This window comes from Rattus rattus, chromosome 7 (genome assembly GCF_011064425.1).
Source record: "Rattus rattus isolate New Zealand chromosome 7, Rrattus_CSIRO_v1, whole genome shotgun sequence".
NCBI lineage: Eukaryota > Metazoa > Chordata > Mammalia > Rodentia > Muridae > Rattus > Rattus rattus.
Window position 1 is genome coordinate 101,980,329 of NC_046160.1, and position 26,153 is coordinate 102,006,481.

The 26,153-nt window shown below is 45.1% G+C and overlaps 1 protein-coding gene across 7 annotated transcripts in view; it reads left to right on the top strand.

Moving 5' to 3' along the window:
• The first annotated feature begins 4,447 nt into the window (after window positions 1-4,447).
• The window catches only part of LOC116905663 (neurexin-3), a 793,437-nt gene continuing 771,731 nt past the window's right edge, over window positions 4,448-26,153 (top strand). For 4 of the 7 annotated variants that reach the window (XM_032908632.1, XM_032908638.1, XM_032908639.1 and 1 more), the window contains exon 1: window positions 4,448-4,746. The gene's annotated coding sequence lies outside the window, so the exon portion shown is untranslated. Of the gene's footprint in view, window positions 4,747-6,146; window positions 6,647-6,978; window positions 7,108-7,609; window positions 7,709-26,153 lie in introns of those variants that run through there. The other 3 variants (XM_032908635.1, XM_032908636.1, XM_032908633.1) reach the window with 3 other exon arrangements.

The following is a 26,153-nucleotide window of genomic DNA, read 5'->3' on the forward strand; positions in this document are numbered from 1 at the left end:
CTGGAGACTCTTTTGTTCCATGGGATAAGCAGGATTCTTGGAGTTAGAAACAGTCACTGGGAGCTGACCTCCTCACAGCCTGAATGTTCAGATCCCCTCCTGGGATGGTGCCTGCACATAGATAAATCTTTCATTCACCTGATCTCCTTCCTTCCTTGCCAGACATGGTTGTCCTGATCAGGTCCTGCCTTTTTAGAGTTTTGGAAGGCCTGCTGTACTATCCCCATGACTCCCTACTGTTCCTGTGTCCTGTGATTAGACTTTTCTAGTGCAACTCTCCTCCTTGAAAAATGCTAGGTTGCTCCATGGCACAATCTACCATGCACAATGACTGTCTAATAAATATAATTAATAAGAAGTCACTTATTAATAACAAGGGAGTTATCATGACCTAGAGGACAGAAAGCCAAACTAACTCCAGCAGGCTGGCAATGTAGTACAGCTCTTGGGAGACAAGTGCAAGAACACAAGGAATGTTTGCAAGGGACCTTGGGAAAAATTCTTTGGGATAATAGCACTGGGGGATATATTTGAAATATGCTCAGGAGTAGGGCATGTGAGGTGTTAGTGACTTTAAAAACAACACAGCAGAGAAGGTTAGGGGACTGGAGAGCTTGGCTCTCTTGAGGTCCTGCCTTGAAGATTAGTAGAGCTGTCTAACGTCAATTCTAGTGGCTTGATCTTGTTATAAGAAGTCTTTGAGAACTGTAGGGTTGTTTGGAGTGGGGTGATGGGAACACAGAAGGTAGAACCCATTTAGCCAGGAGACACAGTTCAGTTGATAGGGTGCTTGTCTAATAGGCAGGAATCTCTCGCTTTGACTCATAGTTTGGATAGATGGAACATGGTGTTGCGTATCTGCAATCATGGAAGCAGGAGGTAAAGGAGGAGAAGGTAGAATTAGAAGTTCCAGGCTATCTTAGCAAATGTGAGCCTAGCTGGCTTATACCAACCAGATCATGTCTCAAACAAACAAACAAACAGCAAACAAACAAACAACGACATGAATGACAAAGCACCCAAGCTCCAAACAAAATAAAATAAAGCAACAACCAAAAACCAACATCCCCAAACCAAAACCTAGTTAGCAAGTAGAAAGAGACGCTCATGTGGTAGGAGGGAAACAAATGAGCTCATTGATGATTCCAATCATGCTCCAAAGACAATTGGAAAGATCAGTAAGTAAACACTAGTATCTTAATAATGCAGGGGGTAGAGATGTGTCAGAGGCCAGTAGCTCTTGCTATGTAAGTATGAGGACTTCAGTTCAAAGCTCCAGAACCTCCCTTAACCTGCTGTGTAGATTAGGGTATGCGGATAGACAGGAGGATCTCTGGGGCTTCGTGGCTTCCAATCTAGCTCCCAGATCAGTGAAAGACATTTTCCCAAGGCAAGATGACAGAAAATGATGGATCAGGATACTTGATATCTTCCTTTGGCCTCCACATAGGCCCAGGTGCATATACTGGCACACATACACTACACACACACACACACACACACACACACACACACACACAAACTGGACACAAATATTTCAGTAAAAGCCACATGAAATTTATATACCAAGCAAGTGTCATTAGGGAGTCAGAGAGAGACACCAAGTCTGTTTATTGAGAATTCTGATTTTATGTGCACAGTCTTATTTATAAATGTGCATTGTATAAACTTCAGTAGAAGACACAATAAAACCAACTTGCATGAGTTAAATGGAATGCTCTGTTAGTGACGGCCACATGCTTACTATTGTACTGGGCACATGGCGATAACTCCAGAGATGAGGCTTCACACCTCTCTCGTGCTGCTAGGGTCAACCCAGTAGGTCATGTAAGACCCAGTTCATCTCATTGGTTACTGCTCTCTTAAATTCTTCTCTGACAATAACAGCAGACATTCTTGATACCTTTGGGGCGTTCACTATTATAGGTGCTTAGCCATGTTGCTTCTCTCCTATCTCTTATGAATGTGCATGCATATGGTCATGTGTGTGTGTGTGTGTGTGTGTGTGTGTGTGTGAGCATGTGCGTGTCATCACAAATGTGCACTCACCCATGTAGGTTAGAGGTTAGTGTCTTCATCAATCACTTTATGCCTTATTGTCTTTTATCAAGGTGTTTGTTTGTATGCTTGTATGTATGTATGTATGTATGTATGTATGTATGTATTTTGTATGTATGTGAATGTCTTTGTGAGTGTATGTCATGTGTCTGAAGAGGCTAGAAGAGGATATTGAGTGCCCTGGAACTAAAGTTATAAAGCGTTTGTGAACTTCCCCATTGTGGGTACCAGGAAGCGAACTCTGCCTTGGGTTCTCTGCAAGACCAGGAAGTGTTCTTACAGATGAGCCATCTTTCCAGTGCCACACAACTTGTTTATTGAGATGGAGTCTCTCACTGGGACCTGGAACTCATCATTTAGCCATGCTAGCTGGCAGGTGTATCTCAGTGATATGCTTGTCTCTATGTCCCTAGTTCTAGGATTGTCAGTCATACCACCACATTCGGATATTTACATGGTTACTGACTGGGGAACTCGGATCCTCATGCTTGCCTGGCAAGCTATAGAGTGACTTATCTCTCTGAACCTTTCCCTTTAGGCTTTTGCCTTCACATCCCTTGGGCCCTTTACTGATGGGTTACATCTTCGGAGTTTTCCTGATGTATTCTGGGAACAAATAAGGTGCATAGGATTTGAAGAGGACACAGATGTGGAACTAGGACAGTTCAGGTCTAGAGAAAACAGGTAGAGTTGAAAAGCTGTATATAAAATTTATTCATGATGACATATTTGTTTGTGTTCCTGTGTGTGCTGGATGCATGTGGGTATTGAAGAATAGAAACACACACACACACACACACACACACACACACACACACACACATTCAGAAAAATGAAATTATGACCTGAAAGGCCAGGCACACTACAACATAGACTAGCAACTCTGAAATTGTCTGTGACCATCTAGGCTTGGCCCCAATACAGCTTTTTCCTTATACATTCTGTCTCCAGATTAGAGTAACTGCTCACTTATTGACAGTCCCATTGAACGTCCTTTACACTATTCTAGATTACATTCCCTTTTCTTTATATGAGCACATCTCTGCCTCTATCCAATGGGCTGAAGATTTACTGGGCCAGGGACTGTGACAAATCCATTTGGTGTCTCGTGAGCCTGATACTTGGGACACACAGCGTTAACCTGCCTGAGGTGGGAGAATACTAGGATGCTGGAGAACGGGCTGCAAGGGGCACAGACCTGACAATTGCCATCTTGCGGGAGGATGCATAGGAGCCCTAGTTCTTGAGTTACGTACACTTGATTTTAAATTTCTGGACAGCTATTTCCGCACACAGGGCTTTGAGAAATATTTGCAGAGCTCAAGATGGACTCCAGTTAGTACTCAGCAGACTGAAAAGATGCTGGTCTGTGGCAGTGCTTGAGAGCTGTTGGTGGATATTATTACCCTTGGTGTTAGCCTGAAGAGCAACAACAGTGTGCCAATATAGCCTTGTCAAGGTGAGGCAGGAGTCAAAGGACTTGGGGATGTTTGCTTGCTATGGGCACCCATGTCTGACACTGAACAAAGCCTTGGTGATTGTTGCCACTCACTGTCATCTCTTGTTTAGGCTTGACTAGGGGAATGCTTCCTCACAGAGACTAGTTATCAAAGTTGGTGACTGATCGCTGAGGGCTTTGGAGTGTGGTGGAAATGCCTGAACCCTCTTCTTGGGGCACAAGTCAGGGTAGACACCTCCGTCTAACCCCCTAAAGCTTGAGCCTTGTCTCTATATCCTTTAACTTTCAGTTGCTGTGGGATAGACTTGGCTATCCTGTGGATCTGTTTTTCTCGGTGAGGGCCCACTGAATGGAAGTATCATTTGTCACTTTCATTTCAATGTCCCTGGCTGCCTGCCCTTGTGTCCCATCTAGATCCAGCAGTCAGAGGTGTTTGTTGAAGGAATGGTTTCCTGTCCTAGTTACTGCCTCCACCTCCACCTCCACCAGATGCTCAACGATTGCCCTGGTTTTGCAAGGGAAACTGAGGTACAGGTCAGGTTAGTATCCTCTCTCTGTCTTTAGTCAGCAGTGGACAAGTGTGCCCTAGGAAGTGGGCAGTCCTTAGTGTACAGGCTTGTGAGGATTTCTTTCTCTTTCTTCTTTTAAAGAAATCTTTATTTGGAGTCTTGCTCCAGTTCTGGAGAGGAACTCTTCTCTGAACTGGGGTGAGGGTGAATGATACTCCAGAGCCCAGTTCTTACAGAGAGCTTCGGAGTGCCCCTTCCCTAATAACATCTTCTCAGCTGTTTGCAAAACACCCAGCGAGGTGGTGAAGCTCTGAGCCAGGCAGCCTAGCTGTCTCTTTAAATGCCGGGGTCTGTGAGGGAGAGGGAGGGGCCAACTCTGGAGTGCGTGAAATTCCTGGGCTCCTCTGGCAGTCTCAGGCTCAGAGCGCAGCTCTACACATCTCCTCTTGCATGCAACTCACTGAGCGAGGGAGAGGCAAAACATCCTCCCCTCACGCAGCCACCGGCAGCTCCAGAGACACAGGACCTGCTTTTCGCACCTCCAGCTTGCTCCCTTCTTCCCTGCCACTCCCTCCCAGAGAGAGAAAAAGAGAGAAAGAAAAAGGAAAAGGAGTCAGAAAGATTCTGGGATTTGAATCTTTCCAAGGAGGAAACACCCAGCAAACTCAGTTGATTAAACACCAAACTGACAGATTCCCAACTCTTCGGTTCAACTCCGAGGTAAGATTCTGGGGGAAAAGGCAGGCAGGCAGGAGGCAAACCGACTCCAGGTTTTGTCCATTCCAGGAAGAGGATGCACCTGAGAGGGTAGAAGTTTTCTTTTGGGAGCGACCAACCTAGATTTTTTTTTCTTTCTTTTTTTCATTTTTCTTTTAAACGCTGGATTTGAGGACCACAACTGACCGCCGGAATGCATTTTTCAACTCCTCCTGTTTTACTTGGGTTTCTCCTGGAAGTTGTGTTCTTTTACTCGAGACATTAGGAAAGTCATTAAATGTTTTAGATTTATTATATCCTTCCTCTTCTTTTACTTACTTGTGTGTGCGTGTGTGTGTTTTTAAAGACTTTCCCCTATTCGATTGGATTATTAATCCAAAATGATGTGTGCCTATCACTTCTCTTTAGGTTGATCCTTTTTTTCTTCTTGACATTTTGAAGCCACTTTCTTTCTTTTCCTGGAGAAGGGACTTTGAGAATCATAGGAAGACAAAATCGGATGGAGACAGGGATTTCCCTTAGCTGTCAAGAAACTGAGGTGTGTATGTGTGTGTGTGTGTGAGAGAGAGAGAGAGTGTGTGTGTGTGTGAATGTGTGTACACACACTCGTGTGTGTTTTTTGGAGGGGGTGTGGAAAGGTCATTCTTTAGTAAAATTTCAGCTCAGACTCCTCTTATCTTGAGGAGGCACACTCAAGAGGTGAAAAGGTTTCCTGTGTGTGTGTGTGTGGTGTAGTGTAGGCGCACAAGTATATGTGTACTTCTCTCTTTGGATCAGTTACAAGGGAAATCTTCCTCTGCCTTCCATTTGTTTATATTAATGATTTAGTAGCAAGCTTGTCTGAAGACTTCCACTCTTTGTAAGCACTGTGGGTTTTGCAAGCTCTGAGTGACCTTAAAGCCTGGTTCGATTTTTTTTTTCTTCTTCTTCTTCTTCAAAGCTCTGTGTTGTATCCAGAGTTTGGGCTTTCTCTCTCTCTCTTTCTCTCTCTCTCTCTCTCTCTCTCTCTCTCTCTCTCTCTCTCTCTCTCTCTCTCTCTCTCTCTTAACCACAAAACTTAACTGCTCTAGAAACATTATACTGATTACAATGAAAAGAAAAAAAAAATCCCCCAGCCTCCATCCTTCCCCAAGCTAGTGATGTAATACCAACCTATGGACTCTGCTGCCTTGCAGGTGACTTATCTTGTGGGTACTTGTTAAAAAAAAATTAATTGCTCCCTTCCCTTATTAAATGCATCCTTCTTTTGATTTTGCTCAGAAAAAAAAAACGTTATACGATGAGAAAATTGTATATGTATATATTTTGCGCACTATTATTGGGTTTAGATAGAGTGGGTCTCCCTTCCTTGAATTTTATTTTGTATTATTATTATTATTATTATTTTCGTGCAAAGGTCAAAGATCGTGGAGAGCTAGTCTAGGATGGGGTGATCCCAGTTGGACCGTATGAGAGTAGATAGACTAGAAACTGTCTTCTCTCCGCTTCTTCCAGCTAGCTGTTTCCGCTTTGGGGAGAGAATATTTCTTTTGCTATCCTGACCCACCCCAATATTCTGATTTAATTTCCCTCCCTTGTGTCTAGAGGATAGCCCCAAGAGAGAGGGGAGCACTCCTTGTCACACCTGGAAGATGGTGTAGTTTTGGGGGTCAGATGACCGTATGTCTTTGTGATGAAGAGTCTGAAGGAAATTTGAACTGCCAGCATACTGGGTGACTCGGTTGCTGGGATAGTCTATCTGGGGGCACCTGGAGGTTAGTCAGGGGAGCCCACAGAACAGTCCCTTTCTTAATGTGCTGCTGTGGGTAGAGCCTTCCTACATCGTTCAAGGGCTTCAGCGTCGCCTTTCAAGTTACAATGGTCCCGCTGGCTATGATGGGCAAGTTTACCTAAGGGCTGCTGGGTACGTGTCGAAGGGATGGTGGGAGAGACCAGGCAACGCTGGTATTTTTCTTTCTTAATCTTCAGGCTTAATCTGCCTAACTCATATTGGGGTAAACGATATTTCAGACGGGTACTGCTTGTGCAGATGTATTCCTATTGTTTGATTTTTGTTGTTATTGGGGAATGGAGTAAGGGCTCTTGGCCCATTTTCTGCAGCCCTGGGTTCACCCTGCAAACCAATCTTCCCTTTTGGAGAAAGGCTGGACACTGGAAGTTCGCTATTAAAGTGAGCAACAGGGCTGGGTTAGAAATTTTTTTTTTTTTTTTTTTTTATCCACTGGACTGTGCAAATGCCCCTTTCTGGAGCTTTCCGGCCCTTTCTGATGATATAATAATTTTTGAAAATTACTTCTTAAGAAGCGAGACCAGGAATCAAAGGAATTCTAGATTTCGAGAGACTACTACGTCTTTGCTTCTCTGGTAGCTCCCTATTATTTATTACTGGGGAACCGATGGGGTATGGCCTCCGTTTTCCTTGCTTTCTTTTTTAGTGCTGCGTTCCTATGTTGATGGTTGCTGCTTATATAAGGAAGGGATGTATCGAGGTGGATTGATGCTTGAGGTTTTGAGATCGGCTACTGAGATTGGGTGGCGGTTGGTGTGTTTGTCGATGTGCATGGTAGGAAGGTCTTTTCTTTTGGATGGTGGGGGACAAGGGAATGGTCGGAGAATGGTAGGTAGATGAGATGCTCCAGTGAATGGGGACGTGAGGGGACACAGAGGTGAGGTTGGAAGTCACCGATTTGCAGAATTTCTGTCCTGTATCCCCCCTTTCTCTCGCTCCTTGAAAAAAAAAATCCATTATCTCTAAAAACACATTATTCTTCAATTGGCCTTTTAGAGAAAAGAGAGAGAGAGAGAGGGAGAGGGAGGGAGGGGAGGGGTTAATTTGGTGAGGGGGCTTGGTTGTAATTAGCCCACTGCTGCAAAACTGAGATACACAAATCCATCGGCACCAGCTTTGGGGGCTCCGAGAAGCAGCGGAGAGAAGGGGTCGGGTTATCAGCCTTGGATGAACAGTGTAGGCGGTGGGGTTGGTGTTTGGGTATTGTGTGTGTTTGTGTCTCTGTGTGCGAGCAATTTTGTCCACTCCATCACCAATTTCCCCTCCGTCCTCCCTCAATCCTGCCGTAGTCTTACTTCCATTTCCATGCACGATCCCCTCTACCCTCTACCCAGCCCCCTTTCCTTCAGCCCTTTCCATCTCCATGAAAAAATTCTGATTCTGATGACTATGCGGCTCTCTCTCTCTTTTTTATTTTTTTGTCTTTTCGCTACACAACAGTGGTGCGATGGCCTTTCCTACATGCCACACGGATGCAGCCTTCTGATAGGAGGGCTAAGTCGGCACATCCACACACGCAACAACACACGCTTTTGCACACACATTCTCTCACACACAAGCAACCAAGGGCTTGATTGCATTCGGTTGGTTTTGATGCGTTTGCCTCCCCCACCCCACCCCCACTTCCACCTCCAGCCATGGCCCCTTTGCCCGTCTTCATGCGGGGGAACACAGGAACACTGTAGCCTTATCTTCTTGCCACTGCCGCTTTACCCTCTTGCTATTATTCTCTTTTAAATGCTGTGATGTGTCGCAGTTCATGGGATTAGTATGTTGTAGGGGGAGGATACCTCACGAGGAGGTGGGTAGATGACATTAATGATTTTTTTTTTTTTTGGGGGCCAAATAAGCACTCAGTGATAATGATCCAATTTAACCATCCATGAAATCTATGTTTGCGGCACACTGAAGGGAGGTTGCAGGGGAAAGCAGGGTCTGGACCTCTGGGGAACTTGATGCCTGGAGAGCAGACACAGCCCCCACCCCCATGCACATGGCTATGTGCTCTCACACACGCCAACACACACACGCACAACCCTGATCAGTGGACTGTGTCAAGCCGGAGGGCACTGCAGAATATCCCTGAGACTTGTGGTTTGTTGGGAAGGTAGAGTGATGTCTTTGTCCTACCTAGCTCTCTGATATATAGACAATGCAAGGTCTTGAAATTCTTGGTGGCCTTTGTGTTGCCTTTTGTATGGGGGCTAGAATGGTGTTTGTGTTTTTTTTTTCCAGACAGAGCTGGGCCTCCAATTGGATGACATGGGATTCTCGACCCTGTATGCGTGTGGTTCAGATAGGAGACTGACTGATATTTTTGTGCTGGGTGGCTGTGTGCAGTGTATCTGTGTCTACTGAGGAAGTGGAGTATTATGGGGGAAATAAAGGCAAAATTGGGGGCATTTAGCAGGGGAGGGGAGAATAGAATCCTCAAGGAATCAGAAAAGAGGGTAGAGGGAGAAGCTGTTTGCAACTCTAGCAGGAAGCCTCAAGTGAGATTCCCGGTCCACCAAGCAAAACTGTGGGTGGGTGAACTCAAGGGTGATGGGTGGGTGGATGGAGACTGAAGGGGGAGGAGGGACAGGTGGGTAAAATGAAGGGTTTTCCCTGCTACCTACCCAGAGCTCTGGGCTGAGCTCAGAGGAAGGCTTTGCTTTCCTCGTAGGTATCAGCCACCTCTTGGGTGGTACGGCCTTGTCGGAAGCTGCAGGCTGCAAGAACTGAAACTGCCCTTGGCCATGAGATCAGCTAGAGTCTCCTGTTCTCTCTGGCTTCAGCTGCTTTCATGATCAGACGCCATTTTCCCCTTCTTCTTCTTCAGCTAGAGGTGTGTCATGTTATTAGCAATTATAAGTGAAATTGGAAAACATTAAAAAAAATCCTTAAAGCAAAATGTGGATTGTCCCATCTCTCCTGTGTTCTCTCTCCCTGGCACTGACCTTGAGGAGTTAGGGAGAAAGAGTTACGTCATTGCTGGAGAAAGGGGAGAGTTGGGGAGTTGGATGTCTGGGAGGTGGATTACTGTGGCAAACCCAGAAAAGAGCTTGCTCTCAGAATCTTGGGCTGTACTCTCCTTGTACAACCTCTCAGGTGTAGATGGGAGAGTTTCAAACGAGACAAGCATCCTTTCCCAAGCATGACACCTGGAAATATACTCTGTCTCAGTTGTCGTTAGGCCCCAAGGCCTTCAGTATGCCCTTGCTTGTGAAGGCCCAGTTGTGCTGCAGTGCTCATCTGTGGGCTAGCTGCGGCTTCTCTGTGGTGGAAGCCAAGTGCAGCTGGGCCAGCCACAGGTGGCTGTGCTAGGCTTGGGGCAAAGGCTGTGGTACTAGCAATGAGTCCCTTCCTGCAAGTCATGGTTCAAATGACAGCTCCTCAGAGGGGCCTTTCTTGACCCGCTTCCTGAAATAGTCCCCTTTAATATTCTGATGGTCCTCCTGCTCAGCTTACTGTCTTGAGTTTTAATGAGCTTATCATTACTGAATATTGTGTAAAATATCGATTATATAGTATTTAATTTCTGTCCATAGAATGCAAGCTCTGTGAGGTCAGGGACTTTATTTTTATCTGTGTTCCCAGTGCTGAGGACATTCCTTTGCACATAGTGGGTGGGTGTTCAATAAGTATCTGCTTGTCGGAGGGAAGAACCATATGGGTTTGGGGATGGAGTTGCCTCTGCTTTTGTATGTTACTTTCTGGGAAAGCTGAACTTTGCTCAGGGCTATCTTTGTTGCGCCTGCAAGTCTAGATCTGTCGGGGTAGTTGTCAAGCATGAACTTTCTGATTTTAGTAAAAAGCTCTTTTCTCACACTGGCTCAGTGGCCCCTCAAGCTCCCTCACCATCCTTACCCTCATCAGATTAGAGATGTTTTACTTATTATACACTCCCTCAGACCCAAGATTTTTTTTTCTCTCTATGTAACATCTCACTTAACCCTCCAAGTAATTCAAAGCAGCATACTAATATTATTTGCTCTGTTGACAGAGAAGGAGACCCAGACATTACTAAAGTAGTCTGATAAAATGACAGATCAAGGCTTGACCTCAAATCTGTCTTATTTCAGAGCCTAATCTCATGGCCTTCATATTATGTGCTTAGAAGGAAAAGGGAAACAAGGCATCTTCCCCTTCAGTATCCTCAATACAAAAGAGGGAAGTGAGGCTCAGTAATGACATGGCTTACTGAAATCGTATATAACACTGATATGGACAAAGCTAGAATCCAGGTTATAGCCCTTCATAGCCGTCTCTCAGGTTCCCTTCATTCATCAGAGAGTGGGATCTTGATGTGTCTTGGAGGAGAACAAGCAAAATGTTTGTAGGGCTAAAGAAATTATGGATGATGTTTTCAGCGTACTTGGGCTTCCTGGTGAGCTCTGTTCCCAGGTTGCTAGAGCCAGAGTAAGTCAAGGCTATCTTTTGAAAGCATTCAAAGAAGAGACTCCTGTGGGTGTGTGTGTGTGTGTGTGTGTGTGTGTGTGTGTGTGTGTGTGTGTGCGCGCGTGTAGGGGTGTGTTCTGAATGTGCATGTCCTCCTTCTCTAGAAGTTATAGGATCTCCATGATGCAAGCAACCCATGTCTGCATCCTGACAGCCTGTGTTTGAGGTGATGGTGGGCTCTCCCAGGCTGTTAGCTCTTGATTCTTAATGAGGGATGTATAGACCCCCACACCGTATATTTCAGTTTTGCTCTTAGAGGCTGGTTAGAGATACTAATGGTGTCAAATATGTGTTAAGGTCTTTTCCCAGTCTTCTCTGTGCTACCCTATGGTTAGATTTGAGTGACCCTAAGTGGGGTTGGAGATGGATGACCTTGATGGGTGTTAGACATGAATGACCCTAAATAGGGGTTAGACATGAATGACCTGAATAGGAGTTAGAGATTCTAGCCAAGAGTACATCTATTTGTTTGGAGGAGGTGAACAGAGTAAAATGGAGCCTTAGAACCAAGGAAGGGTTATCCTTGTCCAGATCCTTGAAGCTTGACACCTAGTCATTTCTGTGTGACCTTGAGATGGTGTAAATGAATGCCCTGGTTTGTTGACAGTTCCTGTTTAGGACTATGTTCTAGTCTAATTATTAACTCTGAACTGTGTCCTGGTTTGGATGATAAAATATATGATCATCCTTCTTTGAGATGACATCACCTACTTTCTCTTAATGGGACAGAAGAAGGAAGGTGTACACTAGAGTCAGAAATCCAATTTTATCTTCAGAAGGTAGCCAAGAAGAGAACCACTCTCTAGTGATGCTACTAATTGCCCTCAATTTTCATAGTTAAGACTTAAATCTTCTAAGTGGTCCCCATACTACTATATCTCCATCTCTCTCCCAAGCAGTCCTACTAGAGCTAAGGATAACATTGGATTCCTGACTATGCACCAGGCACTATGCCTAGTACTTGACCCATTCTATCTTGCTTAGTCTTCTGACCATCCTGTAGGAGAGTTACAGTTATCATTCTACTGAGGATAAAAGCTGTTAGGTAACATATCCAAGGTCACTAGGTTGGGAGTGGCATGCCTAGCTTTGAAGACTTTGGTCTTAACCATGGTGCCATACCCCATCTGTGGACTTGATGCTGAGAGCTGTCCCAAACTCTGGGATATGCTTAAGAAGTTGGTATGAGTTTGAGGAACTAGGATTAAAAAGTGGGGCTGCTGCTGAAGGAGTGGGGCCACTCCTAGATTTTTAAGTAGTGCTTTGGAAGTCTGTCTCCCACGTCCCAGTGACCTTCTTTACTTCAAGTACCAATCTGAGGAGGAAGTTAGGTGGTTTAAAATGGTGGATGGTGAGCAGAAGAAGACGGAGAACCAAACCCATCTCTGCTTTGTATTATGATCCAGGGCCTTATGGGGATGGGAGGGAATATGGCACTGTGCTGTCCGTGGTCCTGAAATTAGGGCCTGACCCTTACTGTGAGAGTCTGCTAAAGAGACAGTTGTCTAGCACCTGTCTCATCTGCTATTTGATTAGATGGGTGCCATCCTCATTTGATGGAGAAGTTGACAGTTGAAGAGACTAGCTAGCATATTTAGAATTGTCATCAAGAAATAGCAGGTCTTAGTTCTAAGCTTGGGTCTCAACACAGAGACCTTGCTCTGTACTCTCTATGGGACCATGGAATAGAGGGGGCATCATTATTGATAATTAGAAGGGGGCATATTTCTGAGAGAAGTCTTCATATCAGTTCCGAATGTCTGGGCAAGGCTTTGGTCATCATCCTGGTCAGCCACTACTGGTCAACAATTCCCTCACTCCAGCTATGGCCAGAGATCTGCTGCTGACCTTACGTTTGAATGAGTGTTGATTCAGTTTGGCGAAAAGCAGAAAATGGGACCCTGTATGGTGTCACAGAAGGGGTGCCTGGGAGTTCCCTCTCTTTCCAAAGAGCAACAATCTATGTACTCACTACAAGCTAATTCCCAACCCCTCTGCCTTGTAGGACAAAGGCAAGAAGGCACTGAAGGCTTCTCTCCAGAGACAGGAATAGAGGAACGAAGAGGGAAGAGACTGGGGTTTTCTAGGCTGACTGACCCTCAGGAGGAAGAAGGAACTTTTTCTTGGTTGAGAGGCAGGGATGAAGGGAAGCATTTTTTTGACTGAGGGGCCCCCTCTATAGCCCCCAAGCTGAGCAGCATTAGTGTCGTTGCAGTCCCATTGAAGACTCTGTTTATTTTTCCAATAATGTGTTAATTAAACATCGATTTCCGGGTAGAGGAAAGGGAATTGGATTGCCAGAGCTAAATGGAGTGAGGCGGATTGGGAAGTGGTGAGAGGGGCCCCCATGCTGGAGTCAGCATTCTTCAGAGTCACCCCAAGAGGACGGAGGGGTGCAGGGGCAGCCTTCTGGCTCCCAGTTTGCAAACGCTATCTCTATAAGAGCCTTTGAGAGAGGCATCCTTTCTATTTTGGTTGTCAGCTGTCTGTGGGATGTTGGTCCAAGGAGGAGGTACTATTATCTTCTACTTTTAGGAGCAATTTTAGCTTATGGAGAGATGGTCTGCCAAGTTTTGCTCTTGGTAAGAGTTAGCACACTGTTTAAGTGAACACAGAGTAGGTACTTTTTTATAATTCCACTTTTCAGATGGGACAACCCAGGCTCAGAGATAGAACAAATTTAGAGAGTAAGACTCAGCAAGGAGAAGGAGTTTTAGGGGCTAAGGAAATGGCTTAGTAAATCACTTGTCTGGCTAACAAAAGCACTTGAGTTTATATCTCTACTATTGTCTTAAGGATGCTGCTGTTGTAGCATCTTTTGTGATCCCATTGCTGGGGGACAGAGACAGGCAGGTCTATGGAGCTCACTGGTCAGCCTGTGTAGTCAGTTGGTGAGCTCCAGATTCAGTGAGAGACCCTGTCTCAAAAAATAAGGTGCAGAGTGGTTGAGGTAGACACCCAGTCTTAACGTCGGGTTCCCAAATTCATGTGTACACACATGCACACACAACTGCACCTCACACACCCACATGACTACACACATACCACAGGCACACATACATAAACTTATACAGGCAAAAGGGAAGGAAGGGGTATTAGAAGAATTTAAAATATCAGTGGTTGTCAGAAGAGCTACCAAACTGTCTGAGCTCCTTTAAAAGAAAAAAAAAAAAGAGGCAACCAATAGAAACAAATAAAAGCATTTGGTGTTTTCTCATTGACTGGGGTGGTTTGGGCTCTCAGTCTGTGCCAGCAACTGCATTAAGTGCTTTTGCACACAGGGTAGGAGGATTTATTGTGTAGGTATCAGGTCACACCACCTCTACTGTATAAATGAGGAAACTTCGCTTGCTTGAAGTTGCAGAGCTGGTAAATGGTTGGATAAAATTTTGATAAGGATGTCTTTGAATTTCATTACCTTTTGCTCTATGCCAAGAACACGGATCATGGCTCAGTAAGTTGCCTAAAAGTTGTAGAAAACAAGGACTTGGAGAGGGACCCACTGGTCAGATTGTAGACTCCACAGATATCAGGTCCTACAGCACAGATCTACATCTGATGCCACATCTCAGACATCAGGTGGAAGAAGGCATGTGTGTGTGTGTGTGTGTGTGTGTGTGTGTGTCTGTTTTGTGGACCTAAACTCTAATAGTTCTCAAATTTTCCTGTTTACAGGGCTACTGTATGAAGATTATAAACTCAAGCTGCCCTCCGTAGATGTTTAGTTAGAAGTTTTAGGGACCTGTGCATCATATTCAAAGCAATGCAGGTTTTTTTTTTTTTGGTTCTTTTTTTCGGAGCTGGGGACCGAACCCAGGGCCTTGTGCTTCCTAGGCAAGCGCTCTACCACTGAACTAAATCCCCAACCCCACAATGCAGGTTTTTATACCGTGGCTCAATGGAGCCTCTTCTACAGAACAGGTAGTGGAGGGCTGGAATGGTTTTATACCTCTGCAGTGAAGGAGGAAGTGAACAGGGACACACATCCTCAGGACCCTGTGGGGCAGCACTTATGCCCATCATTTTCATCTTAGTAGGAAAATAGCTCTCAGACACTGGTATTCATCAGATCTTCAGGTGTCTTTGACAAGATGTCCCCTCACCCCACCTGCTGATCTGAGGTGTGTGGAGAGGGTAACCCTGGTTGCTGTCTGCAAACTAGGCACTGTCTGGGGGAAAAGGAGAGGCTATAATATTCAGGCCAGCCTAAAACCCCTTGATTCCAGATCCATGAAGAGTTCCACCCCAACCTCTTGATTCCAGATACATGAAGAATCCTGCCCCCTTTTCCCTAGAGACAAGAAAAGGGAATATGCTGACTCTTATGGTCACCTGTCGATCTGTGAGGTTTGCCCCTCCTTGGCTCAGAGCTCAATGTTCCCTTTTGCCATGAGAAGGTCCATTTACCTGGACTGGGTCCCTATACCCACTGTAGTGCCTTGTTTTATAGCAATGCTGAGGGAGGCAAGCTGATCTCATCCTGGAGACTCAGTAAACCCCATCTCAGGCTTTAAAAAAGGAAACCAACTAGAGTAACCCTTGCAGCAACTTGAGTGTCGAGAAGCACATCAGCAGCAGCCTTGCTGGGGTTTCCCCCGGGGATCAGGAAAACATCTTCTCTGGGGCTCATTTCAAGCTTTTCTTCTAAAGCTGTCATAAAGTGGAGAATAATTGGAACCTTTCGGAGCTGGAAGGGACCGTGGTGACTATTTGTGCCCATGTTAGTATTCTATTCATTTTTTCATTCATTTGTTCATCCAACAGACATTTATTAAACATCTACTACATCCCGGCACTGTACCAGGTTCTGGGAATACAGCCATAATTGTGAGAGGCATTTGGTTCATCCCTCCTAGAATTTCAGCTTGGGTGGAATGGCAACTAGACAACACACAAATATAATTACACATCGTGACGAGTGTTCTGAAGGAAAAGTACTGGGGGCTCTCAGAATGATAGATCTCTAATTTAGCATGCTGGCTCCAGCAGCTTGAATATATCAAGCACCCACTATAGGCAGGCAAGCGCTGTGTAAGGGGGTCCCCCATAGAGTACCTTATTTAATCCTCTTAGTGAATCTTGGAGGGAGGGACCCAGTACTATGCTTGTATTGTTAGAGAAGAAGAAACTGAGGCATGGAGAGTCACCAAGAATGCACTAAAAAATGAAGCTTTATGTTTAGAGCTGAAGGAAGGATGAAGGTGAGGAGAGCCCTAGAACAGAGATGCTAAAGCAGGAGAAGATGAGGGTTCAAGGGCAGCAGTAATACGTTTAAGAGACTCGTGTGTGATGCTGAAAAATATGGAGTGGACAATAGATGTTCACACCACAAAATTACCAGGTGAGGTAATTCTTATTTGAGCTATGTGCAGTTATTCTGCAATGGAGATAGACTTCCCACCCACACTGTGTTGGACATGATAACCACAATTTTGCCAGTGCACAACTGACAAATGTGTTAGTCAGGGTGAGGCATACCTGTAATCCAGGGAGAGGGAGGCAAGAGGATCAGGAGTTCTGAGGTCCGCATGGGCTAAGATGTGCCTGAGGCCAGCCTGGACTACACAAAAAGACTCAATAGGTTTAAAAAAACCCAACAAAACAACAACAACAACAACAATAACAACAACAACAACAACAACAACAACAGTAGCAGCAGCAACGAAACCCTATGCCTCACCCTCCACCTCACTCTCTTAAAAAAGCAGAGAAGAATATTCATTCTCCTGGTTTTTCAGAGCTCTTGGGTGCTAGCCATTTTGGGAAACATAGAAAAAGTAGAAATTCAAGCCCCTTGTTGCAGGGCATGGAAGCTGGGCTTGGGAGGTCTGGTGCCAGTCACAGGGAAAGCAGCTGGGAGTGGCAAGGCTGCTTGGAGTCAGGTTCCTGGTCTCTTAGTTTCTGGCTATGAAATGATGTCATTCTCAGGTATCAGCCCTCTGAGCATGCCCTGTGTAGGCTGCCTGAACTATGCCTTTTGAGTGGTGCTAATCATAGGAGAGGAGGCAAGGGACCTGCCATCAAACTATAGACCTACTTCTTCAGGTAGGTAACCAACACAGGGGAATGCTAAAACAAACACTTCATAAAGCAAGGTTCTCTCTTCACTTGGAGAGACTATTGCTTCTCCCTCTTGTAACAACCATTGGGTCATGTCTTCTGAGTTGGTTGGCCCCCCAGGAGTCTGTAGCCTATGTCAGCAGCTCAGGTGACAGCTCTTGTCTGGTTTCTGCTTCCAGCTCACCTTTCTTCCCTGCCTGTTGCTGACTGTAGAGTCGCTTTTCTTTTGTAACTCTGCTCTCACCAAGGTGCCATGCGAGCCTCCCCTTACATGCTCTCCTGAGGTTGACTCACCTTATTTGTGTGGTCCTCCAGCCAGCCTCAAGCTGAGCTACAGTAAGCAGATGGGACTGGAGCTGAGACAAAGTTGAGGGCTTTAGGTTTTGGCCTTGGGTCATAACCATGAGAGATGGGCAGGAAGATGTTGAAGGAGTCAGGAGCCAAGCTATCCAACACTGATGGAATAGGAGTTTCTGCAAGATTTTCAGGACATGTGATTTGTTTCTTTGATTGTTTCCCTAACGTGGAACTCAGCAAGTTTGATGTAGGGACAGATGCCCCATGGAATGAAAGCTCTTCATGTTCTGACTTTACTCTCTTCTAGAGGTTGAAAGGCTAGTTCCAGCCAGGGGCAAAGTTGGGAGTGGGCAGACCAGCTAGCTCTCTGTTTGGGTTCCACCAGGGATAAAAGGATGGGACCACCTCTATACTGACTTCTAATACTGCCAAGAGCGATGTATGAAAGCAACAGTTTGACTCTCTGGCTTCCTGAGATCTAGACGGAGAAGAGAAGGCTGGCCACCTTCTCTGGGAAGGGGCAGGTGTGTGGGAGGTATGAAGGCTGACAGGAGTGGGTTTTGGCACGTACATGCTAGTCGCTTAGTCATTTCTTTTGGATGTGTGGGGTTATTATTATTTTCCTAGCATCTAAATGCTTATAAAAATGATTTTATTACTACAAAATAATGCGTGTATGTGTTATAGAACATTTAGAAAAATTCCACAAACAAAAGGCAAGAGACACCTGGCAGTTCCCTCTCCAGACGGTCAACCGATGAGGGAGTTCTGGTAGCTGTTTTTCTGGCCTAATTTCTAAGCATCTGCAATCCTGGACATGTTCTTTTGTTTTTAAAGAAGTTCATTCACTCATTTAACAAGTACTAATCGAGCACCCACTCTTTGCCAGGCACTGAAATCACATTTTGGAAGCTGTCACACTAGCCTGGTTTTTCACTTAAAGATGCATCACGAACACGCTCCCACAACAGCCACTCATGTCTCCAAGCTTCCAGATTTAGATTTGGGGTGTAATGAGGCAGTTGGCAAATGTTGCCATCTCAGGTCTTATCTTAAGAAGGAAGCAAAGCCTGCTGAGCTCCTCTGTCCTTGGCACCCTTTGTGAGAATAAAATGTGTCCTTTTGCCCAGGAAGACAAGTACGAGGCAGAAGAAACTTTGAGGGTGAAGATAATGCTCCCTATTCGTTAGTTTTAGAGTCTGGGTTTTTCTGAATGAACTGTTTGTAGAGAGGAAATCCCATTTTCTTACATGGCATTTGGTTCCTGAGAAGATGGGGGTTGGGTGTGGGTGGGTCTAGAGTTTTGGTACTGCAGATGTTACAGTGAGGAGGGGAGGGCTGGGACCCTTTAGATGACTTGCTCCAGAGGGTACAGGCTGACAACTGAACCTGAGCTGGGGCCTGGGGTGCTGGGTGAAAGAAAGGCTCATAGACAGATAGGGATTGGATACGACACAAGCAGTCCAGCCTATTGTAGGGGGACAGAGGGCCTTGCTTGAGTTAGGACTGCAGATTTAATCTCACTACCACTCAGTGCATATCTGAAGTCCCACCTCCGCCTGGGAGAAGTGTGGGTGAGAGAGAATAACACACTCTGTAATGCCATTGTAACTCACAGAGCAAGATGGTGCAGTGAGGACTTCCATAAATTCAGTGACACATGTGCCTGTCAGGTATTCCCTTTGCACAGGGCAGAGTACGGAATGCTAGGTATAAGGAGAATACTGTCCTACCTCTTGAGAGAAAAACCCGTGCATCTATATGCCATCACTTTAAGGGAGCTTGACAGTGTGGGAGAGGAGGAACACTATGATTTCAAAGGAAGGGGTAATGGATGCTCTCCTGCCAAGGGTTGGAGGCAAGGAAGGGTTCACCAAGGAGGTGGGATTGAAGATGGCTGGGTATGACAAAAAAGAAAACCTGAAACCAAACCCAAATAACCATGGAATTCCCCCAAGTATCAAGAGGATTTTACCTGCCCCCTACTGGAGGGTAAAGTGCAGAGTTGGAGAAGGGCTTCAAAGGTACTCTTAGGGGATGGTAGACGTTACTCTGAGGGTCCCCACATTTGGTTTAGCCTAGTTATGTCTTCTATAATCAGTGCCTCAGTCTGTTCTTGTCAAGGTAGTCAAAAGGATTCATGGCTGCACCTCTTTCCTTCTAGACAGAAAATGCTTTTTCCTTGTCAATGGATCAAAAATCTCAGACTTTATTTCATTCAGACCAGACTAGGTCACATGCCTCTATTTAAACCAGTCACAGGGCATTCTGGTGCTGGGGTGGAGGCAATCTATCCCCTTCCATGTGGCTACTTCTTGATGGTGGGTGAGAATAGCAGTTGTTTGTGAGAAACTCGAGGGTGGGCAAAGGCAGTTAGGTCTTAGTGTGTGTATTCCTGTCGGAGCAGTTGCATGGTTTGACACTTTCCTGCAGGAATAGAACAGTTGCCGCGGAACCCTCCCTGAATTTGGTGGTGAGGACATTGCTTGTCTGACACAGGCTCTGGTCCCTCAGTAGAAGCCACCAAATTGGGCCAGTGAGCTAAGTCCAGAATAGGGCCCACGTGGGCGTGTCTGACTCATCCTGGTGTACATGGGGAGGAGGAGGGAGAGGCAGAGAAGGGGGTAGCTACAAAGGGCTGAGTGAGCCAGGCTTCCTCAGTCTCCAATGCTCTTCCCCCACCCTCGTGGTTCTTCAGATAAAAGGGACCATGGATCGTGTCGGCCTGAGGGTTAGTGCTTTCCAGGAAAAAACTTCTCAAGGGCCTTGAGCTCTCCAGGCAGAACCTCGGGGACAAGAAACTGAGTTCATGCTTTGTAGACCCTAGTTTTTTTTATTCCTTTGCAGCATATGTGTGTTCAGCTTCTCTAGGACAGGCTTTGATGGATGGCTACTTTGGGAAAATTACCATGTCCCTGGGCATCTGATGGCTTTAGGAGCACTGTGCTTGTTTCTCTTCAGAGTTAGCTGGGCCTCTCTGTGCTCTGGATGGTGGAGAGCTACTCTGCTTTAGGTCTCAGAAGTCACAAAGATGCATATTTTGTTGTTGTTGATTTTTGCTTCCTTGCAGACCTGTCTGTCTGTCTGTCTGTCTGTCATCTCTCCATTTTAAGGTAAGACTTCCACCCTGTGCTGACAAAAGAGTTTCTTTGATTTGTCAATTTCCTTCCTGTATTGTAGATTTACTGACATAGAGGGAAATCAAACAGGAATTCGGGATGGAGATGGCTGCAGGGCAGTAGCCTGATGCTCAATGCCTTCGCTGGCTTGGCTGCTCTGAGCTGGTGCTTGGGTGAGCTGAAGACTTTGAATACTGGTGAAAGACACATGTTAGAATGTTAGGTTTCTCAGTCACTGACCCTATGACCTTGGACACTTGACATCCAAAGTTTGTGAAATAGTCAGGAATGATACCTTGTGTGCTAGGAGTGTTTCTCTATAGGTGTGTTTCTTATTTTTGAGTGTCTCTGAGGTGGCAGTGAGAATGAAGCTCTGCGTTATTGAGGCCTCCATGTGCGCATGTGCATGCATGTGTGCTCATGCGTGCACACACACACACACACACACACACACACACACACACACACACACACACACACACACACAGGCTGCCTCAGTTTTCTGTGGGTGCTATCTGGATTCTCATGGTGAGATGGCCCAGAAAGGAAGGATTAGAACCCTCAGAGAGGTTAAGTAATTTGCCCAAGGCTTCTCAGCAAGTTGGTGAGATGTATAACTGAGAGTTTTGTCCTTGAAGATGCAGTGGTTTGGATTTTAAGAGATATGCTTTAAGCATGTGCTTGGGGTAGGAGTATGCATAAAGATTTAGTGGCAATGCCTTACTTTTTATGTATTTATTAGTTACTTCCTCACTGTGTGTATCATTCTGTGTAAGTCAGAAGTAATTATAAAATTTTTGCAGTTGGAGACATCTGAGGATTGATTAACTTGATTAATGTTGTCTAATTCATGGTTCATTGCACCATGATTGGAACCTTCGAAGTCTGATGTCAGAATCTTCTATTGTTGAGAGGAGCTTGTAGTTCTGCCATGACCGCAGCAGTGAAGACAGAAATAATCACCCTATGTGGATCAGATTCAACCTATAGGAAGCCCCTGTTAGAATTGAGAACATAATGGTTTCCTTCTTAGGCAGGTCTCCCTGTGTGGACAAGGCTGGAGTGGGATTCCTTATCCTTCCTGTCCTATCTTGCAGCTTCTGGGTCACAGCCATTGACAGCTGTGCTGTTCCCCTCCCCCCTATTCAGTGGCCCTTTTTTTTCCTAACACCCCTGTAGGGTTTTGTGAGGAGTATGAATCAAAGAAGTTAAGAGTAGGGTTCACAGGAAAGGTGCATGGAGAGTTTGGGGCTTTTTCAGAGATCATGTGGTATGAGTTAGGGTAGGATGTAGGAAATATCCTTGTGCGGTTTCTGGGAATGGGTTTGTATCTTTCAAGTGAGCTATGGAGGGGGAGGAGTCCTAGTTGGAGCTGAGGGACTTGGGCTTTTGGTAATAAATTCACACAAGAAGCACCTTTAATCCTGGAGATGCCTTCTCTACACTTCTATAGGTTGGTACTGTAACTTTCGTTCTACTGATTGAGAATCAGGACAGACAGATTTCATTGCTTGTGTCTCCTAGATAGTAGATCATGAACCAAGATTTGAAAGAGGGGTACAGGCTCTGGTACTCTGTGATTCGAGAATATCCATGTTAGGAAAATCTTGCAATTACTTTGTGTTTTACAGATCCATAAAAGAGGTGAGTTAACTCTGGATAATTGGGGAAACAGACTTAGACGCCAAGTGAATTCTAAGATTAATGATGTCTAGGCTGGAGGTTACCCCCAGCTCCATCTCAGTTTGGTGTAGGCTTTTGGAGCACAACTTTAACTTCATGGAGGAAGCTGGCAAGTCCAATGGGATGGTCAAGCTCTGTGCTTTGGAGTCTGCATTGAAGATTATTGGGGGACTACCAGGACAAGTCAGGAGACCAACCAATAAGAGTTAGATGACCACACTGCAAGTCTGATGCCATAGGTACCTGGGCAGCAGGGACAAATTGCAAATGTCAAATGTATGGAAGGTTCAGCTTAGTAGTCAGGGATCCAATGTTCATTGAGCTCTCCTTGGTCATATAGGTTTTATAGTCTGAATTCATTAAGACTTAGAACATGGGCTCGGTTTACTTCCAGTATGAATGCAGTGAATCTATTTGGTGTGCAGACTTTGGGCAAGTTACCTCCTCCTCCAAATCTCAGATTTATCCATTACAAAATAGAAAAAAGTCACACCTACCCCACAGATTGGTTGAGAATATTGCATGAGTCATCAGAGGTAAGCTTATGTGGTCTCAGACTTAGATCTGCCTTGAACTTCTCTGTAATTTCAAATGTATGGATGGATCTATCCATTCACCTTCTTAGTTATACAATCTGAAAGCAACTCAGAATGTACATATTTCCAATCATCCCTACTTTAGAAGTAGGTTTTCCCACCCTGCAAATTGTTCAGACTTATCAAGAATTTTCCCTCATGCCTTCTTGACCTCAAACCTCACATTCAATCTACAAGCAAATCCAGTCTGTTCATCTTGGACATGGACCCAGAGGAGAAACATACTTTTTACCCCTATGGTCTACACTCACCCTTTTTCCTTCTATAGCAATGGGCTTTCACTCAACTCGTGTTAACTATGGATGCTGAACATTTGTTTTTCTCCATTTTGTATATATGTTTATTCCCTCTCTCTTACTCACTCTCTCTCTCTCTCTGTCTCTCTGTCTCTGTCTTTGTCTCTCTGTCTCTCTCTCTCACTCTATGTGTGTGTGTGTGTGTGTGTGTGTGTGTGTGTGTGTGTGTGTGGTGTGCATGCCCATAAATATGTGGCGATCGGAAGTCAACCTGTGGGAATCAACTCTCCCCTTCTTCTGTGTAGATTCTTAGGATTGAACTTAGTTCATCAGGCTTTGAATCCATACCCACTGATCCATTTTTTCCTGCACTCGAGGGGTTTCAAAATGAAACTCTGATATGTCACTCATCTTAGAATTTTCTAAGTCATCCTATGCCAAGCCTAGATGAGCCCCAGGGTCTGTAGGGTCCTTCTCATTCTGCCCTGAGCATGTTAGTACCTTTCCTGCCCCTCCTTTCACTTCCCTTGATCTACTTTGGTCACACTAGTGGCTTTGCTGCTCCTTTAGTTTCTAAGCCTATTCCAGCCTTGAGCCTTCTTTGTCCTAGATGGTCCAGTCCCAAGCTAGGCTTCCCCGGATCTGCTTATAATCGAGATTCTTTGCATAAGGTTTCCCCGAATTCTCTTTCTGGAGTAGCACTTCCTTTCACAGCACTTTCTTCTTCATTTTACTTTTCTACAGGCCTAAAAGCAGCTGACATGTGTGACATGTGTGTCTGTTGTACTTGTTCATAGTCTCACCTGAATAGGACCTCATGCCCCTAGGGCTGATGGGTATGTTTTTTTATTCCTGCATTGTACCTCTCAGGTGGTGAGCACTGAGCCAACATCTGCAGAGTGAATGCCTTTCTCCCTCTTCTATAGTCTGAGTTCATTGGGTCATCGATACATTTTACCCCATCCTTGAGGTTGGAATGAGGACAAGTTAACCAGTCTCAGTTCTCTTCCCGGAACTACCTATGAGATACTGGCCTTAGCACTTTTGCAAACAGCTTTAAATTCTTTCTTATTATAAAAGGGATGAGTTTGTGCAGTTCAAAATAACAGCAGTACAGTTATCCAAAAGGCCAAGGCAGATTCAGAAAACAGAAATTCACAAGAAAGAAAATGAAGAGGGGGCTGGAGTAATAACTCAGTGGTTAAAGTGCTTGCTGTGAGGGCTTGACCACCCAAGTTCAGTCTGCAGCACCAACCCATGTGACAGAGCCAGGCATGGAGATTTGCACGTGCAAGCTCAGCTCTGAAGAATGAAAGCAGGGCGATCCCTGGGACACATCGGCTAGTCTGACTAGCCTAAGAGTTAAGCTCTAGGCCAATGAGAAACCTCATCTCAACAAACTTGGTAGAACTAGGTGTGATCTCATAAACCTTTAATCCCAGCATTTCAGAAGCAGAGGCTGGTAGATCTCTGTGAGGTTGAGGCACACTCAGGAGGAATATTGCTAGGGTAACCAAGGGCCCTATGTGCCCTGGTGAAAAGTAGAAAGGTAGGGAATTATGTTGGACTCAATTAATCACTACTACTACTACTACTACTACTACTACTACTACTACTTTCTTCTTCTTCTTCTTCTTCTTCTTCTTCTTCTTCTTCTTCTTCTTCTTCTTCTTCTTCTTCTTCTTCTTCTTCTCTTCTTCTTATTCTTCTTCTTCTTCTTCTTCTTCTTCTTCTTCTTCTTCTTCTTCTTCTTCTTCTTCTTCTTCTTCTTCTTCTTCTTCTTCTTCTTCTTCTTCTCCTGCTCCTCCTCCTCCTCTTCCTCCTTCTGTCTTCTGTCTTCTTCCTCCTTCTCCTTCTCCTTCTCCTCCTCCTCCCTCTCCTTCTTCTTCTTCTCTCTTCTTCTTCTTCTTCTTCTTCTTCTTCTTCTTCTTCTTCTTCTTCTTTTTCTCCTTCTCCTTCTCCTTCTCCTTCTCCTTCTCCTTCTCCTTCTCCTCCCTCCTCTTCCTTGTCCTTCTCCTTGTCCTCCTCATCCTCATCCTCCTCTTTCTCCTTGTCCTCTTCCTCCTCCTTGTCCTCCTCTTCCTCCTCCTTGTCCTCCTCTTCCTCCTCCTTGTCCTCCTCCTCCTCTTCCTTCTTGTCCTCCTCCTCTTCCTCCTCCTCCTCCTTGTTCTCCTTATTTTCTTCCTCCTCTTCCTTCTCTTTCTCCTACTTGTCGTCCTCCTCCTCCTCCTTGTCCTTCTCCTTGTCCTCTTCCTCCTCCTTCTCCTCCTCCTCCTCTTCTTCCTCCTCCTCCTTCTTGTTCTCCTTCTTGTCCTCCTCCTCCTACTTCTCCTCTTCCTACTGTCCTCCTCCTCCTCCTTGTCCTTCTCCTTCCTTGTCCTCCTCCTCCTCTTCCTCCTCCTCCTCCTCCTCCTCCTCCATATATGAAAGGAAATCAGTTAGTTTTAAGGTAGCACTCTTGTATAAGGGAAGAAAGCAAGGTGCTTTTTGAAGGACAGAAGACAAATTAATTTTACCTCTTTGCTTATTTTTCAAAGTACCCACTTGAATGAGACTTTCTTTACGCTCATTAAAGCTGTGGTTTAATACAAGAAGAGGAATCATTGGTAGGACATGAGACTGAGGCAGGAGAATGGCAGTTATTGGAGGACTTAACCTCAGCAGATGCTGCATACATGGTACAGTCTTTCTCCCACTCCCATGGGCATATGTTTCCTACTTGAATGCCTGAAACTGCAAATAGTGCTAAACCTGTGTGTCCTGTGCTTCCCCCCATATATGTATAGTGAAGGTCAATTTATAAATGAGACATAGCTAGAGATTAGCCATAATTAATAATTAAATAGAGTTGTAACAATACATTTGGTAAAATTGATAGCATAACTGCTATTGCTCTGGGGCCATTATTAAGTAAAATAACATTTCCCAAACACTAAGCACTGTGCTTCTCTGGCAGGAGAACGATACTAGGCGATTAGCAGATGAGTGTAGCATACACAGTGTAGATCCTGTGGGCAAAGGGATGATTCAGATTTCAGAAAGGACAGTATTCACAATGGTGGGTAAATGAACTTGATGAAGTTTTTCTGAACCTTCTCACTTAGTGTTTTAACATTGCAGTTGACCAAGACTTATTGAAATGGAAATATGAAAGAGTAGATAAGGTGGGAGTGAGATTGTAGTTATTTCA